This window comes from Miscanthus floridulus, chromosome 3 (assembly GCF_019320115.1).
Source record: "Miscanthus floridulus cultivar M001 chromosome 3, ASM1932011v1, whole genome shotgun sequence".
Taxonomy (NCBI): Eukaryota; Viridiplantae; Streptophyta; class Magnoliopsida; order Poales; family Poaceae; genus Miscanthus; species Miscanthus floridulus.
Window position 1 is genome coordinate 59,532,273 of NC_089582.1, and position 17,530 is coordinate 59,549,802.

General features: G+C 42.3%; 1 pseudogene; it reads right to left on the reverse strand.

Annotated features, from left to right (window-relative positions):
- Nucleotides 1–7,176: 7,176 nt before the first annotated feature.
- Nucleotides 7,177–17,311, reverse strand: LOC136543791 (uncharacterized; annotated as a pseudogene).
- Between the last annotated feature and the right edge of the window lie 219 nt (nucleotides 17,312–17,530).

Genomic DNA, 17,530 nt, shown 5'->3' on the forward strand with positions numbered 1-17,530 from the left:
TGTGATCACATTTAGGATCGATAGCCGTACTATTAAGAGAGGTGAAACTCGTATTGAAATACAGTTATCAAAGTGTCACTAGATGGTCTAACTCATTGCATATGCATTTAGAATCTAGTGAAGAGCCAACACCCTTGAAAATATTTATAAAAATATGCTAACACACGTGCACAAGGCGATACACTTGGTGTTTAGCATATTTGAGCAAGGGTGGAGAAGTTGGTGAAGTGAAGGAGGTAATAGTCACTGAAAAACAGTGACCGGACTCAGGGAAGCAGCGTCCGGTCATTTATAAAATCAATGGTGTGCTCGGGCTACTCTCGGCCTGAGACTGGACGCAGGTGACCGGACTCTGGCTGAACACTGTTCAGCGTCCGGTCCTGTTAACGTGGCGGCACGTAGAGAAGAGGAGGAGCGGACGCACCGGCGCGTCCGATCAAGAAAAACGGGCTCTGGTGCCTTACTGGAAACGACCGGACTCTAGTGGTGAAGCGTCCGGTCACTTTGAGCAGTGTGTCCAGTCGCAATTTAACACGTGGCATGAAGCAGACTAGCCGTTGAGATCAGGCGTTCAACATTTGAAGCTAATGACACGTGGCGATCATCAGGCGACCGGACGCAGGGGTCCAGCGTCCGGTCAATCTGACTGGCGCGTCCGGTCAGCCCGAATTTCAGAGAACTGAGGAGCCAACAACTCTATTTCATTAGGGGCTCTATTTATGGCGTGTGGCCGGCTCTAGCTCACTCTCTTGGCCATTTGCATTGATATAGCAACCTTGTGAGCTTAGCCAAAGCCCTCCCACTCATCTCCATCTTTGATTTATCATCTTTGTGAGGTTGGAAGAGAATCCAAGTGCATTGCTTGAGTGTTTACATCTAGAGGCACTTGGTATTCGTGTTTCGCTGTGGGTTTGGCTTGTTACTCTTGGTGGTTACCGCCACCTAGACGGCTTGGAGCAGCGAGGATCGTCGAGCGGAGGTTGGTGATTGTCTTCGGCTCCAATCATGGTGATTGTGAGGGGTTCTTGACCTTTCCCTGGCGGAGAGCCAAAATATACTCTAGTAAATTGCTCATGGCTTGTGTGATCCTTATTTTGTGTTGGTTGTGCAGTACCCTATTGAGGGTTTGGCGTGTGATGCCAATTAGCGCGTGAACCTCCAAGTGAGTGAATCGCCACAACGGGGACTAGCTTGCCGGCAAGCAAGTGAACCTCGGAGGAAAAATTATTGTGTCTTGATTGTCTCCTTGGTATTCATTGGTATTCACTCATTGGTCACTTGCCACGGTGGTATACCTCTCTACCACTCTCTTATATTTCATTATACATTCACTTGGATAGAGCTAATGGTAGTTAAGACTAGATAGTGTATCATTTAATTGTATTACTCTCACTAGGTTGATCACCTAGGTGTATATTAGTGACATAGCTTTGTTGTGATATACTAGAGATCATAGAAAATAGAATTGGGTAGGTGGCTTGCAACCCCAAGTATAGTGATAGCGTAAAATTCGCTTCGTCATCTTATTGACTAATCATTTGTTTTAGTGTTGTTGTAGAAATTTTTAATAGGCTATTCACCCCCCTCTAGCCATTAGGACCTTTCAAAGGGTCTAAACTGTGAACCAAGAGGTGACAAGAGGTGAATTGGGTCATTATAAACTTTTCTAACCTACTATTTCTCTAGCTTGAACTACATTACATAAACGAAACAACTATCTAGTAAAAGGTTGGAAACTACAAGTTTATCTAGTGTCTCTAATGTTCCGCCCACAAACAGTTTCGCAACATAGTCGCAAAAATGTGGTTAGTCTAAGCTACTCTAGAAAAGGTAAATGCACATAGTGGCAAAAATGTGGTTAGTAATGTTAGGAAGAGCAAACTTGTGACATAAGGCGATGTATCTCATGGTGTTAGTTGTTGAAACTCAATCCGTAGTCCACATTGGTGCTTCACAAAAGACGATATATGCTCCCGGTCATGGTGTTGTGCTCGCCACCAAGGCTCTTGCCAACAAAGACAAGTGCTGCAAGCCACTTAGGTTCACTATTTGTCGTTCTACTCTCCTAGACACCAAGGTGCAATCCACTACGGAGACTTAGTTACTATCCCAACAACGTGACTTGGGGAAGGCTCAGTGACCCAACATATCCTTTGAGGAGTTCCAACTTGGAATATGGGTTGTATTTTGGCAATCGACATTGGGATGCCATGTATGGGAGTGTGCCCTTCATCACTTCAGCTCCACATTTGTGCTTCTGCTTGTGTTCCTTTACAGGCTAGTTGATTGGATTTTCTATAGGTTGCAACACTCTTTGTGGGTGGGTAAGTTAGAGCAGTTAATAAAGTTCTTAGTGAAGCCCCCCCCCCTTCTTGGGTCACAGTTTGGACCCTTGCAGGGACCTCATATTCCCTTCACTCATCATGATCTTCTTCATACTTCTAGATGCTGAGTTACTTATTGCTCTTTTTCTCCGGACATGCTTGCCCCCCCGGCGGTAAACCCATGCTCTCGCAGGTACTAATCATGTCCTAGGTGGGATGAGTACTTGATTTTTGGGGACCAACTCGTCCCTATCTAGAGGAAAAGTACTTCTCCTCTAGGGATGAATTTGTTCTACTTCTCTTTGAACCAAACACCCACAGAATTGGGCTTGCCCATCCCATCCTACCAACCAAATCAAAACACCCTTGACAGTGTGGCCGAAATAAAATAAAACAAGCCTAGTTACACAATTGACACTCCCAACTGAATGGCAATGTGTCCTAATTAACTATGGAGGGGGGGGGGGATTGGAACACTTAAAGCGTAATCTGGGTAGGGATGAAAATAGACAGAAAAACCTCATTTCTACTTTTGTTTCTATTTTTTTTTTGGCGAAAACAGGAGGATCGGGTTCGGAAAATGCAGGTTTGAAAACGGAATCGGGATATATATGCAGGTGCACGGAAACAAACCAATACGGCCGGAAATTCAACGGAAATGGTCGAAAGCCGGAATACCGCACATCTTTATACTCACAATCACAATCACACACGTCTTTGGCATCCCTAAGCATCCAATAACTTGAGTTCCACCCAGTTGAAACATCAAGTTGAATGCCCTTTGATGTATCTGATTCACACTCGGTAGCACATTTCATAAGCTCCTCCCAACCAATGCTTTAACCTTGTCTAGTGTTTTTGAAATAACAACCATCCCATCTCTAGCAACCAAGTTAAGTATGTATGTGGCATGCACATCTAATGTGAAAAAATATGCCATCACAAACCAAAGAACCATTTCCATTCAATTTAAGATCATCAATAATATCAATGACTGCTACTAAATTATTTGATGCATTGTTCAAAGTCAAGGCAAATATTTTCTTCTCAACAAACCATTTTAACAATACTTCAGTAAAGGCCTCGATCTGCCAACCTATGGCCAGTATGTCGTCCTTCTAGATGAAACAAACCCACAATCCTCTTCTGAATTTGCCACGCATCATCTATCCAATGCAAGGTCACACACATGTCTATTAAGATGTGTTCTATGAATTACCTAGTGCACTGACCACACAAATAATTCTGCAATTTAGAGCCAATCATACTAAGCTAACATGTCAAGCTACTTTAAGAAAGTAAATACACACAAGTAGCAACAAGTTAATAATAAAGTGCAAACATAAATGCGGAAATTATAAAGAGGGAGCAAACTAACTAGGCATAATATAAAGAGGGAGCAAACTAACTAGACATAACGATTTATCCTGTGGTATCAGTGAGCAATCTTCTACCCATAATCCATGTTGGAGCTACACCAAGTATTATTTTTCCTTTGTCACCAAGCCTTTTCTATACAAGGACTTGGATTACCACCACAATGGCAGGCACCAAGATAGACAAACCACTAGCCATAAAAAGGCAAGTCTCACCAGAACATCTCTGTTCCTGTCACTTGATTTGCATCCGTTTATAACTTCTTGCTACCTCTTCAACAAGTCGGAGGGTTGACAAGCTTGCTGTAGGTAAGGTCCTAATAAGGCTCCAAGGCATTTGGTGCACTCCTTGAAGCAGCAACAAGGAAGCATAGGACCATGCATCATTTTCTTTATGCCTATTCTTGCAGTAATTACTCACTAACAAGCACTAAGAGGATGATCACTTTTATCATCTAGACTCCACCTCCTCACATGACCGAGTGATCTCCTCTAAACTACTTATTTGCTTTAAGGCCATGTTTGGATCTTTTAATTTGGAGGAATTGAAATCTACATAATAAATTAGGCTATTGAGCTTAGAATTTGACATTCCACCACTTTCCAAAATTCATTTATAAGCCTATCTCAAATTCATAGAGTGGGAGATGAAAATAGATTCTATAGATCACCATGTTATGTTTCTACTTTGCAACTTATAACACGTTCTTCAACTCGCTCGCCTACGGTAGAAATGCAACACATAAGTATCTCTCTCGTATAGCCAACAATAATATACAAATATAATCCATATACAACCATATTAGCTTAATTAATATGTGTCTAAATTATGATTATTAAAATTAATTCAATTCCAAGGATCCAAACGGGGCCTAATATGATTTATGAACATCCTCATTGGTCACACTATGATTGCAGGGATGCTGTCTATAGTGTACGAATGAAACTATATATATATATCATACGATGGCATGGCTTATTCTATGATTCCATCCCTATATAAGATTTTTTGAGATCTATCATTAAACTAAATGCTAGCTAATCAACAATTTTCATTTTCAGTATGTCTACGAAACCTATATGAGAAAAAATTGCAGATATTTGTTTCACTGGTGGTCCCATCCAGATACAGCGAGGATTCCTATGTGAACATAGGTACCACAGCAATTAACTGGGCATCGACCGTTAGGGAAGAACAATTCTACTATAAACCCAATTTGAATATACTACAACTGGTGTATTAACTAAACGTGCATTGTGACCACTGTATTATGTTACTTACTGATGAGATTAGCTGCTAACCTTTTATGCGTGACCTATGACGCTATACTACTTCTGGCTCGTGAGCAGCTAGCTAATCGTGCATAAAGAAGGCTACCCAATCCAGAGGGATATCATTCTATAATGTATCCAAAGGCCATTACACACGTAACATATTTCACGGTATTGATATCCCAAGGGATTGCCACATGCTAGCAGCTTACTTTAATTTCGTGAGAGTCCGTACAGCTTCACATGCAGATCTTCGTTTAGGTTAGGTTCTAGGATGTGCTAAACAACGTTCAGGATTTGTTTGAAGGCATGCCATCGACCCACTGGCCACTGCGCATGCTTTCCACTCTACTTACTCACTTAGGTCAAAGCAATGTTGACAAAACCTCATCTCGTAGATGGAGGTTGCCTCGGATCTTTCGTTCCCATGACCCCATTGTGGGGTGCATTGGTAATATCAACACGCTATGATCCAAGCATTTGAGTGTGTAAGTCCGTTCCTGATGTAAGACCTGAATAAACACGTGCTTTCTTTCTTTCATCAGGCTATGCTGGAAGGTGTGCCACAGAAGGATGATGAATTCAAGATTCATCCAATGAACTTATTCTGAACTTCCTAAAGGGAACCTTCTGCGGTGGCTACAAACCATGAAGGAGGGCGAATATGAGCATGGCTGCAAAACGTGCATTGTCTTTTTCATATGAGCATTTTGAACTGTTTTAGTGCATTGGATGAAAAATTTTACTGGTAGTCTAAACTATTGGCAAAAACGGTTTGTAGTAATGAATTCTTTTCTTATAATCTGGACTATATAGACACTATCTATCTATATATGACCGTGTGTATTGCTTCACAATTTGGACTGTTGGACACTGTACGCTGGTAGGGCGCCGCGAAGTGCGCTTTCTTTTCTAGTTAGGTTAAAAGAGTCGAGTGGGTTTAGAACTGTCAAAAATCCTGTCAGTCAAAGCATCAGCACAAAATGATCAGTAGTATGTAGTCTAGGTTCAGTGAAAAAGATCAGTAGTCGAATGGTCACATCTCAATTTTGAAATTGCAGGGAGCCTAATGAAATTCCATGAGAGGGCAACCAAGCTGGGCTGGGGCTTCATATTATAGGCCTGCAATTCTGATGATCAAAGCTTCTGTGTTTGAACTTTGCAGATTTGAAGAAATAAGAGGCTTCGCTTTTTTTATGTACTTCATTGTATTGTTGTTGAGGGCTATCCCTGTGAGGTGTTAACTCAGCTGAAAGAAGCTAATTGTTCCTGTTCATCTCAGATGATGTATTGTATATTTAATCATTTATACGTCTTTCCTAGATTTTTTTGTCTTTCCTAGATTTTTTATTTCTTTTAATAGCAGCATTCAACACTATTAAGGCTTGTTCGGTAGCTTAGGATCGAGTCCTGGAACGATTCCCGGTTGGAATTGTTCGCTAATTTGTATAATATTAATAAGACGGAATAGTTTCTAGCTCCGTTCCAGGCTAACCGAACGGACCCTTAGTCGTTTGCATTACAGAATTAGCTTGCACTGCTATTTGGGTTGGTTTTGTTCTGATGTGGACACCTAGTGAGCAGCAACTTGTCCTATATCTACTCACAGGACATTCACTGGTATTAGACAGAAAAGGACTACATGTTCGTTTTGGATTAAAAAAAATAGAATATTTTGTTACAATTATAGAGCCCCTCAACCATTCAGAATGTTAATAAAAATAGTTATTAAATTTTGGTATCAATAGCAGCTCAGAGTGACACCAGAGGAAACAGAAAAAAATCAAACTACAACTGATTTCAGTAGCATGGGAGTAAACGTAATAAGAAAATTGAAGGCTAGCTGAGTTGAGGGCAAATTGGTCATTTTAGCCAGTTGTTTAACGCCGTTTGAGCCCAAACACAGGTAGTGGCATGGAATGAAAGAATGTTTGGTACAGTGCCACAAAAGTCTCCCAAACTTTTTTAGTTGAACAGAAGAAATTATGATTTTTTATAATGACTCACAGGTAAAAGACTCAAGAAGATTTGGCCAGTGTAAATACAAAGAAAGCATTAATATGAAACCATTATTGTTTCGCATACCAAAACCAGATGTAACCATCACAACACGTGACTATTTATTTGCAGTTTACATACATTATTAGACTTCTAAAGAGAGAAGGTAAACAGCTATGTAACATGCATGGTCCTGGGATCAGAAATAAGTTGGCCATTCTGACCACGAAGCAAAATGTTAATTTTGTCACCATATGTTCCCATCATTACTGAAAATATTTTCCTAATTCCCATTTACAAAGTGCTTATTTACACCAGAAGATTCTGAATGTAGGTGGTCTGACTGCCATCAAACTGTTACATTCCAAACCTCTTAGTATCATCATATCATGCATGAAATTGTAACAGTTATTACATAATTTCAAGAGTAGTATCATACTGGTGCTCATATGTCATTGCATGCAACACTTGTACTGTTGTACATATTGAACCACACATTCACAAGCCAGTGGCAGATGATGTTAGTGAATCTTCACAATAGTGGCAAACACATTCCACTCTCACCCACAAAATGCATTCACTGAGGAATCATTCACAGATTGAATCAATAACTACTCACTGGTCATTCCACAAACTATATTCGGATGAAAGTACCATACCTGTTCACAAAAGATAGACTAATGTAGTGAACAATTCAGGATAAAAATGCATTACTATACTAAATTGGAGTTATAGGTACTACTTAAACTGAGCCATCTGCTACTATAATTAAATCAACTTGGATGAAAACTTGGGTCCAGAAAGAGAAAATGTCTGGCAGTAAAATGTCATTCCTAGGCTTTACACGCACAGAGAAAAGAAGTTAAACAAGTGCTAATTGTGAAGTCCAATCATTAGGCTTTCACCTACACAGTGTCTGCCGATATTCTAATTGCCATATCACAAAAAACAAATTATTTTAAATGTCTCAGAATTCTGCAAGATGAGAGCATTAAAACAGCACTACGAAATTTCTTTTATTCTAATAAGGAAGAAAAGGAAATTGAAAGTGACATAGAAGCATGTAAGGCTTTATGTCTCTTTTTCCTGAAACAAAGATATTTGGCTCCCTCCATGAAATGGACAAGAATAAGAGAAAATTGACCAAAATCCTGCATTGAACATCTAAACAATATTTTTCATTAGATGCCATTGTCCCTGCTTTCATGATATTTCTGCTTGGCTTTATATGGTTCAAAACAGCTCGATGGGCATCACATGATTAGCTTTTTGTCAGTTAAAAGAATGAATTCAATCCCTTTTTAATTATTATTTTTACTTTAATGTTATGCTCACTCCAAAGAGATTAGCTGTACATACCACAAGGTAAATATCAAGTCACACTGTCACAGTATAGAGTACAAATAAAAAAAAAGTTGCAAAGCCAGCACAATGTACTCTAAGACTCCCCATTGCTCACCACCATTGAGGATCCTCCGGACCTTTTCAAAGCAGCTGTTGAAATGCAAAGTATTAGAGCATTCATGTGCAGAACACAAGGGAGGACAAGAAGGGAGGAACAAGAAAGACCTTTCTGATAATTTAGGAAACAAAGTCTTGACAGCATTAATCATAATGTCAGCACTTTACGTATCCTCCACTGCAGGAGCTATGGTAACAAAGAATACATCAACATACAAGTGTGATGAACTGTGATGAATGAACAAAGGCTATACGAAAAGAAAATGTTAACAATGGTTCATGTCTTCATGATGTACCTTGAGGACCTTGAGAAACAGAACCCCCTCGAAGATAACCTCTGGTGCATTCATCAACCTCCTTGGTATCTGCACGCAACGAACTTTCTATAATCTGTCCAATAAGCTTGTGGGCCATCACTGCAGTCTCATCACAAAGCTCATGGAGATCTTTAGAACAACTTGCTGTTTCCACACTAGCAACAGCCTTATTCAAATGAGAATCCATCATGCTAACAGCCGCTTCTGTGTCTCTAGAATGCCTAGAACTCACAACAGTAGTGTTGTGCAAGCTATTGGAACTGCATGGTTCATCAATATTTTGCTGAGGACAAAAATTGAAGTAATTGGTCTCTGTGAGTACAAAGTCATTGTCCTCTCTGCGGTCATCGTGGTCTAAGTTTATAAGTTGATCATCACTTATGCATGCACTCCCTGAGTTCATTAACTGATCATTGATTGGGTCTCCAGCTACATCATAACATCCTATAGCTCTGAGATTGCTGCTCAAATTCAAGACAGACTCTGCCTCTACTTCCTTTCTCTCTTCTGTGAGCATATGTTGATGTCGAGACATCCAATAAAAAAAAGCAATGACTTGCAGTGCTTTCTCTGGTAATTTACCTTCATCGCATTCAAACAAACATTCTAACAGATACTTTCTCACAGTTATCATGAACTTCGTGTGCTCTCTCTTTTCCTTAGAGCCATAACATAACATGGGACGCAGCAGTTTCAGTGTATCATGTCTCATCTTTTCTAGCGACCATAGAGCATTCATTACATCATTCTTCAAGGAGATAACATGCCTGGAAAATGGAAAGAACTCCGACAGTGAAATATCCATGCATCTCAGTTCTTTCTTCCGTTATAGGTTCACCACGGACATGGCTTTTGCTAAATTCGTTGGCAGTTCACAGCCTTCTCAAGCTTTGATATGATCTTATTGCACCTTCTATGTACCTTTTCAAAAATTTCTTGCCTTGTGGAAGCTTGACATTCTAGCTCAAACCTTGGGGAACGTGATTTTCCTTTGAGCTTCCTCTTCATTGCAACAAGAGCTTGCAATGGCAATGCATCCAGTTCACCTAAAGCTTGGACCAATGATGAAAGCAGTCTTGGCTTAACTGGTGTTGCAAGGCTCATGCTGTCAGATAGATAACTTGACGGATTAGTTAAGATCTGCGATAGCTGATGATAGCTGTTATTTTCATTACCCAAATCAGCTAAGTAAGCTGGGAGGTTATTCTTTACAAGTTTTTTCATTCTTGGCCTAGTCTTCTCAAAACTATTCCAATTCTGGTTAACAATACAAGCCACTGAATGAAGAGCTTCAAGGCTAAGTTTGTTGATTGTATTGTGCACAAACTTCAAACTCTCCGGACTCAGAGAGCCATCCTTCTCCTTTTGCAATTTAAAAAGTTGCACACCATCCTGAACTACATGGTGATTCCAGCCATTTTGTTCCAAACCAAAACATCTGTCGACATGGATTCTAACTCTCTCACAGGACAGCTGAAAAAAGATATTTCTTAAATAAGATGCATAGCTAAGCTCATTTACATACATGGATGTACACAAAACAACACAACTCAAGTAAATTACAAATGAAAGTAAGAGATTTCATCATAACAAATATGTTGTGTCCCAAACAGAAATAGTTCGCCATCAGACTACCCTATGATGCTGTGTGGATAATAAGAGACAGAGAGAGAGAGAGAGAATAGAACAGAAAGGAATAGTAGCAATGGCAGGTATTTCAAAATGCCAGGCAAAGGGTGGCATGATGTACTTCACAAAGCACGCGAAATAGATCCCCAGCTGACACTTAAATGGATACAAAAGCTCATACCAGTTTCTATTTGCTACAGCAAGTAACAGGATAGGGAAATGCAAATATATACCTTACACGAATTACAGTCTATGTTATTTGGGCATTGCAGACTTACCTCATCCCCCCTGACATCTGATTCAGCCAAAAATCTGTAAAGCAGAGAAATGTAGTCTTTTTTTTGTTACCAAAATACTGATGACTAGAGAGAAAGTTGAAGTGAGAAAACTGAGAGCACATAGATTATGGCATGGAGATTTTTCTTTAGCAAAGAAAGGCAGGTTAGGCCCCTGTTTGACATGGAGAGGAACACTAGCCACAATATGGCAGGGATATTTTTTTCTCACAAAATATAGCACCCAAACGAATTGAGAAAACACCCCAATCGTCCCTTTTTTTCACCTAGTGAAGAAGCTAATCAGTACTAGAGCACAAAAAGTTTCACACTAAATATATGTATAGTCAAGCCCAGCTCCGACGGGGGTTGAGCGGTGCAGTTGCTCTGGGCCCCCAAAACCAAGGGGCCCTCCCCAGGCATGCACATTCTAGTATCAGGGCCTGGTCCAATAGTAGATTGACTAGTCACGGAGTTTTCAGACGGGCATCACAAATCCGGGATATCATTCTTCGATGCTTCCATCATCTCATCTTACTTGGCCCCACACGCTGAGAGAGCAGATGTGGCAACACACGGCAACGCCCCAAAATCCAATCCCCATCACACCAAGACACCCACGCCGCCACACGGTAACGCCTATGGTTCAGACGTCTAAGTCAGCGACACTGCGCTGCTGCTGCATCGGACGCTTGCCAGTCTGGCGGTCTACCCCTAGCTAATTCTTATTACCGAAGTGATAGACCAGAAGACCATGAAATCCAGCAATCAGGTATTCAGGTGAAGCCGTAGGCCCGTGAAGTTGCATACTCATTACTTGTGAATCCATGAATTTCAGAATTTGGTGATTGATGAACATGCAGCAGAACACGATTGAATGATTGATATTTGGCGAAGGACTATGTATAATTAGAAGGTATGTGTGTATAGACTACAGATAGGTCATGCCGTTTGGCTGGTTTTATCATAACTCTACGTACATAACAATTAGCTATAAATGATGACCAATACTATATTTTTGTTATTACAGTGCTTTTTTGATGACTAGTCCCATATAGACGGTAGGCCTTATTTTCTACCTCCTCTACCTAGTCTCACTTTTACTAATGAGGGAGAGAAGAGGGTTCTCCGGGACGGAAGACATCTCTCACTCGTACATATATGGATGGGGAGGCTACCTCTACAAGGGAAGAAACTGAGCAGCAGAGATTTTGGCAATAGCAAAGGGGATCCAGATGATTGAAGAACAAACAAACTGACAATCTAAATCAAGCTTTAGTTTGGGTCGTTGGACCTTCAGGCTTCGGGTTAGGTCATCAGGCTGACTGAATATTGTTTAGGGATATATATTATTGGATTTGAAGGGCGGGCCTGGTGCAAGCGGTAGAGTCTTACCGCCTGTGACCGGAAGGTCCCGGGTTCGAGTCGCGGTCTCCTCGCATTGCACAGGCGAGGGTAAGGCTTGCCATTAACACCCTTCCCCAGACCCCGCACAGAGCGGGAGCTCTCTGCACTGGGTACGCCCTTTATATATATTATTGGATTTGTGACTCTAGGTGGTAATAGGTAAGATTTTAATGAGTTAATCTAGAACCTTTGTATATCTGAGCAAATTTGAATTCCTCATTGTTTCTTTAAATGGGCAAGGACTGGGTACGCCCTCTTAGCGACGCGCCATATCGGAACCCGGGTATGGTGTTAAATGGGCAAGGGCCGGGTCGTCACCCCCGTGACGCGCCGTGTCGTGATCTGGGCATGGTGTCAAGTGACCAAAGATCGGGTCGTCGCTTCCTTAGTGGCGCGCTACATCGGCGCCCGGGTGTAGTGAAAAATGAGCAAGGGTCTTCGCATCTGAGTCGACGGGTGCGAAGGGTAAGGAAGCTAGTCGAACCAACTAGGATCCGTTTAGGTAGTTGGAATGTAGGGTCACTTACAGGTAAGTTAAGAGAATTAGTTGATACCGCGACTAGGAGGCGTGTAAATATATTATGCGTTCAAGAGACTAAATGGAAGGGTCAGAAGGCGAAGGAGGTGGACAATACAGGTTTCAAGCTTTGGTACACAGGGACAGTCGCGAATAGAAATGGAGTAGGAGTTTTGATTGATAAGAGCCTCAGGAATGGTGTGGTGGGAGTGAGAAGGCAAGGAGATAGGATTATCTTAGTCAAGCTTGTTGTTGGTGATATGGTCTTGAACATAATTAGTGCGTATGCCCCCCAAGTAGGCCTTGACGAGAGTGCTAAGAGACAGTTCTGGGATGACTTAGATGGCCTGGTTAGAGCTATACCTAGTAGTGAGAAGCTTTTTATAGGAGGAGATCTTAATGGGCATGTAGGTACTACAAGCGCAGGTTTCGAGGCAGTTCATGGAGGTTTTGGGTATGGTAGTAGGAATCAGGAGGGGGAGGAAGTTCTGGACTTCGCGGTAGCTTTTGACCTGATGATAGCCAATACTTTCTTTAGAAAGAGAGAATCTCATCTAGTGACCTTCAGTAGCGGACAACACTGTAGCCAGATTGACTTTGTCCTCGCAAGAAGAAAGGACAAACGAGCATGCTTAGATTGCAAGGTAATACCAGGAGAGTGTGTTGTTTCTCAACATAAGCTTTTGGTGGCAGATTTTCGTTTTCAGGTGCGTGCCCATAGGGATAAACAAGCTAAGATTGAAAGAACAAAGTGGTGGAAACTGAAAGGGGAGACGTCAGAGGTATTTAGGGAAAGGGTTATCAAAGAGGGCTCTTGGAAGGAAGAAGACGACATAAACAACATGTGGGACAAGATGGCAACCAATATTCGGAAGGTAGCCTCAGAGGTGTGTGGAGTAACCAAAGGAAGGGGACGCGAGGCTAAAGATACTTGGTGGTGGAACGAGGAAGTCCAAAGGGCTATTAAGGAGAAGAAAGAATGCTATAGACGCTTGTACCATGACAGGAGTGTGGACAATATAGAGAAGTACAAGGTGGCAAAGAAGACTGCAAAGCAAGCTGTAAGTGTGGCAAAGGGTAGAGCGTACGAGGATCTTTACCAACATTTGAGTACGAAGGAAGAAGAGAAGGATATTTATAGGATGGCTAGGGTTCGTGAGAGAAAGACACGGGACTTCAATCAAGTTAAGTGCATTAAGGATGAAAGGGAGCATCTCTTGGTGAAGGAGGATGAGATCCGACATCGATGGCAAGAGTATTTTGACAAATTATTCAATGGTGAGAATATGGACACAACCTTTCAGTTGGATGACTCTTTTGATGACACCAATAGGCGCTTTGTACGGAGAATCCAAGAATCTGAGGTCAGTGAGGCGTTGAAAAGGATGAAAGGAGGTAAGGCGATGGGACCGGATGGTATCCCAATCGAGGTGTGGAGATGCCTCGGGGACATAGCTATAGTATGGCTAACCAAGCTGTTCAACCATATTTTTCGATCGAACAAGATGCCTGATGAGTGGAAGAGAAGTATATTGGTACCGATCTACAAGAATAAAGGGGATATTCAAAGTTGTACGAATTACCGGGGAATTAAGTTGATGAGCCATACTATGAAGCTATGGGAGAGAGTTATCGAGCATCGCTTGAGAGCAATAACGCGGGTCTCTATGAACCAATTTGGTTTCATGCCCGGAAGGTCAACCATGGAAGCCATTTTCTTAGTAAGACAAGTTATGGAGCGATATAGGGAGAAGAAGAAGGACCTACACATGGTTTTTATTAACTTGGAGAAGGCTTATGATAAAATACCAAGGAATGTTATGTGGTGGGCTTTGGACAAACATAAAGTCCCAACGAAGTACGTCGGGCTCATTAAGGACATGTACAACAATGTTGTGACTAGAGTTCGAACAAGTGATGAAGACACGGATGACTTCCCGATTAGGATAGGACTACATCAAGGGTCAGCTTTGATCCCTTATTTGTTTGCTTTAGTGATGGATGAGGTCACAAGGGACATACAAGGGGACATCCCTTGGTGTATGCTTTTCACGGACGATGTAGTGCTAGTTGATGAAAGCCGGAGAGGAGTGAACCAGAAACTGGAGTTATGGCGGGAGACTTTGGAGTCCAAAAGTTTTAGACTTAGTAGAACTAAAACTGAGTATATGAGATGTGACTTCGGCACTGCTACTCGGGAGGAGGAAGATGTTAGTTTGGAAGGTCAAGTAGTGCCTAGGAAGGATACCTTTCGATATTTAGGATCAATGCTACAGAGGGACGGGGATATTGATGAAGATGTTAGCCATAGAATCAAAGCAGGGTGGATGAAGTGGCGGCAAGCGTCTGGTGTCCTATGTGACAAAAAGGTACCACAGAAGCTAAAAGGCAAGTTTTATAGGACGGCGATTAGACCTGCTATGTTGTATGGTGCAGAATGTTGGCCTACGAAAAGACGACATGTTCAACAGCTAAGTGTCGTGGAAATGCGTATGTTGCGTTGGATTTGCGGTCATACAAGAAGGGATCGAGTTCGGAACGATGATATACGTGAGAGATTAGGGGTAGCGCCAATTGAAGAAAAGCTTGTCCAACACCGGTTGAGATAGTTTGGACATGTGCAACGGAGACCTCCAGATGCACCGGTGCGTAGCGGAATCCTAAGTCAGGATAGTAACGTGAAGAGAGGCAGAGGAAGACCGAAGTTGACTTGGGTAGAGGCAATAAAAGGAGACTTGAAAGGATGGAATATACCCAAAGACTTAGCCTTAGATAGGAGTGCTTGGAAGACAACTATTCACGTGCCTGAACCTTGATTGCTTCTTATGGGTTTCAACTCTAGCCTACCCCAACTTGTTTGGGACTTAAAGGCTTTGTTGTTGTTGTTGTTGTTGATTGTTTCTTTAAATTTCAACATTGTCATGTCATCTAAAAGGTATGCATCCAACAGTGACAATGGGGAAAAATGGGAGAAAATGAGTTTATTGAATCACATGGAGAATCCATTTGTAATTGTTTGGGTAACCTTATTCATTGAGAATAAATTAATCGATGAGATTGGTATTGATATCGGTGACTTTGCATATAGGAATGACAGAAAGCAGCAAGAAAATATCATTAAATTATTTTATATAAGTATTGCTTTTTGATGCATTTTAAGTGTTTGTTGATAGCATTATATATATATCCAAATAATTATGTTTATTTTAAGGGCCTCGGTTTAAGTTTTGCTCCAGGCCCCATAAGTCTCAGGAATCAGGACCAGCCCCGTGTATAATTGCTAGTTCCATATCAATTTTCATCACGCATGCAGGAGAGTAGACTCACAATTGTTCCATGAACTCAGGTCTCTTCACACCTTGACGCGTCCATCTTGTCCTTGAAGCATTGACAGCAGATATCTGCAACGCCAAATTCAATGATCAGCTGTAAATCAGGACTGCAAAAAGAATATACTAGTACAATTCTAAGAGTCGGCATCACGGGCTATAAAAAACAAACCTCCGTTTCTCAACGACCAAGGATTCATTTCGATGCACAAGCTCGCAGACTGTGTTGGCGTCCTCGACTGTGAAGTCCCGCGCCACCTCCCAGCCTGTTAAATGAAAGAAAAAGGGAAAATATAAATAATCAGGAAGTTAGGAGAGAAGCAGCAGGCGGCGAGTGATTCTTACACCCCCCCCCCCCCCCCCCCCCCCCCCCCCCTCCCACCCCACCCACCCACGAATCCATGGGCCTGCAGCACCAAGCAGATGCTGCGACCTGGCATCCATGATTGCAGGAGAGGAATATTGCCGGCGCTGTAGTGGACTGCTGAAACTGGAACTGGAAATCACAGCTGCAGTTAGTTACCGATCTCTGCGTTATATAAGAAGCCTAAGTCGGAGCGCACAAGCAAAGCACCGGATGGTCATTTAGCTCAGGATAGGGAGTTGGGGACAAGTCGATATTCTACTGCAACCACGCGCAAATCCAGCGAGCAATCTACATGGCAAGCAATTGATTGTCTCATTGTTTGGTGGATGGAGAAGCAGACAGGGACTAGAAACGAACCCGCGAGGTCAGCAGCAGAAGGACGGCCGGCGGCCGGTGACCGGCGCTCCGCTAAGATTGACGGCGGCCGCCGCCTCCTCCTCGCGCACGGGGGAAGGTCGGTCCCTACTCCCTGAAGACCGAGCCGGCAGGCTTTGGTTACCGTGGTTTTAGTTGGGCAACTTGGACCAAACAGGCGCAATATTTCAGGAGCATGCTTGGCAAGGCCTTGTTTAGATTACCTTTTCACTCTCTCTCCATCGCATCAATTTTTGGACGTATACATGGAGCATTAAATATAAATAAAAAAATAACTAATTGCACAGTTTGATTATAAATCACGAGACGAATCTTTTGAGCCTAGTTAGTCCATGATCGGACAAAGTTTGTCAAATACAAACGAAACGTACTACAGTGTCCAGATTGCAAAAATTTACAATCTAAACAAGGCCCAAAGTTAGGTGAAAAAATTTATCAAGTTGCTAAGTTTTGATAACAAATTAAATAATAGTCCAAAATAAGAAAACAGCTAATCTTCAGGCGCATGAGAATCAGCCTTCTTTCATACGACGATTTTCAACCGTTCGATTAGCATGCGACGGATCTCAGGCAGTCACTTTTCATCTTCCACCTTCAGCTTTTCGCTTCTTCCAGCGCTCGAGGCTGTAGCACTCGCCCCCGTCGTCGCCCACCTCCCTGCCATGGCATGGTAGATCTCACCGGGGCAGAGCTCCGGCGAGACCCTAACGCCCCAGCGGCGCCCTCTCTCTTTCCCTCACCCGCCTTTCCCCCACCGCCGCCATCTTCTCTAACTCCGACGAGACTCCCCCCCTCTCCCCCCGCTCCGATCTAGCCCCGGCCGTTGTTCCTAGCGTCAAGGCCCCTAAACCGTCCGGTCACCATCCCACTGCCTGGCCTCCCT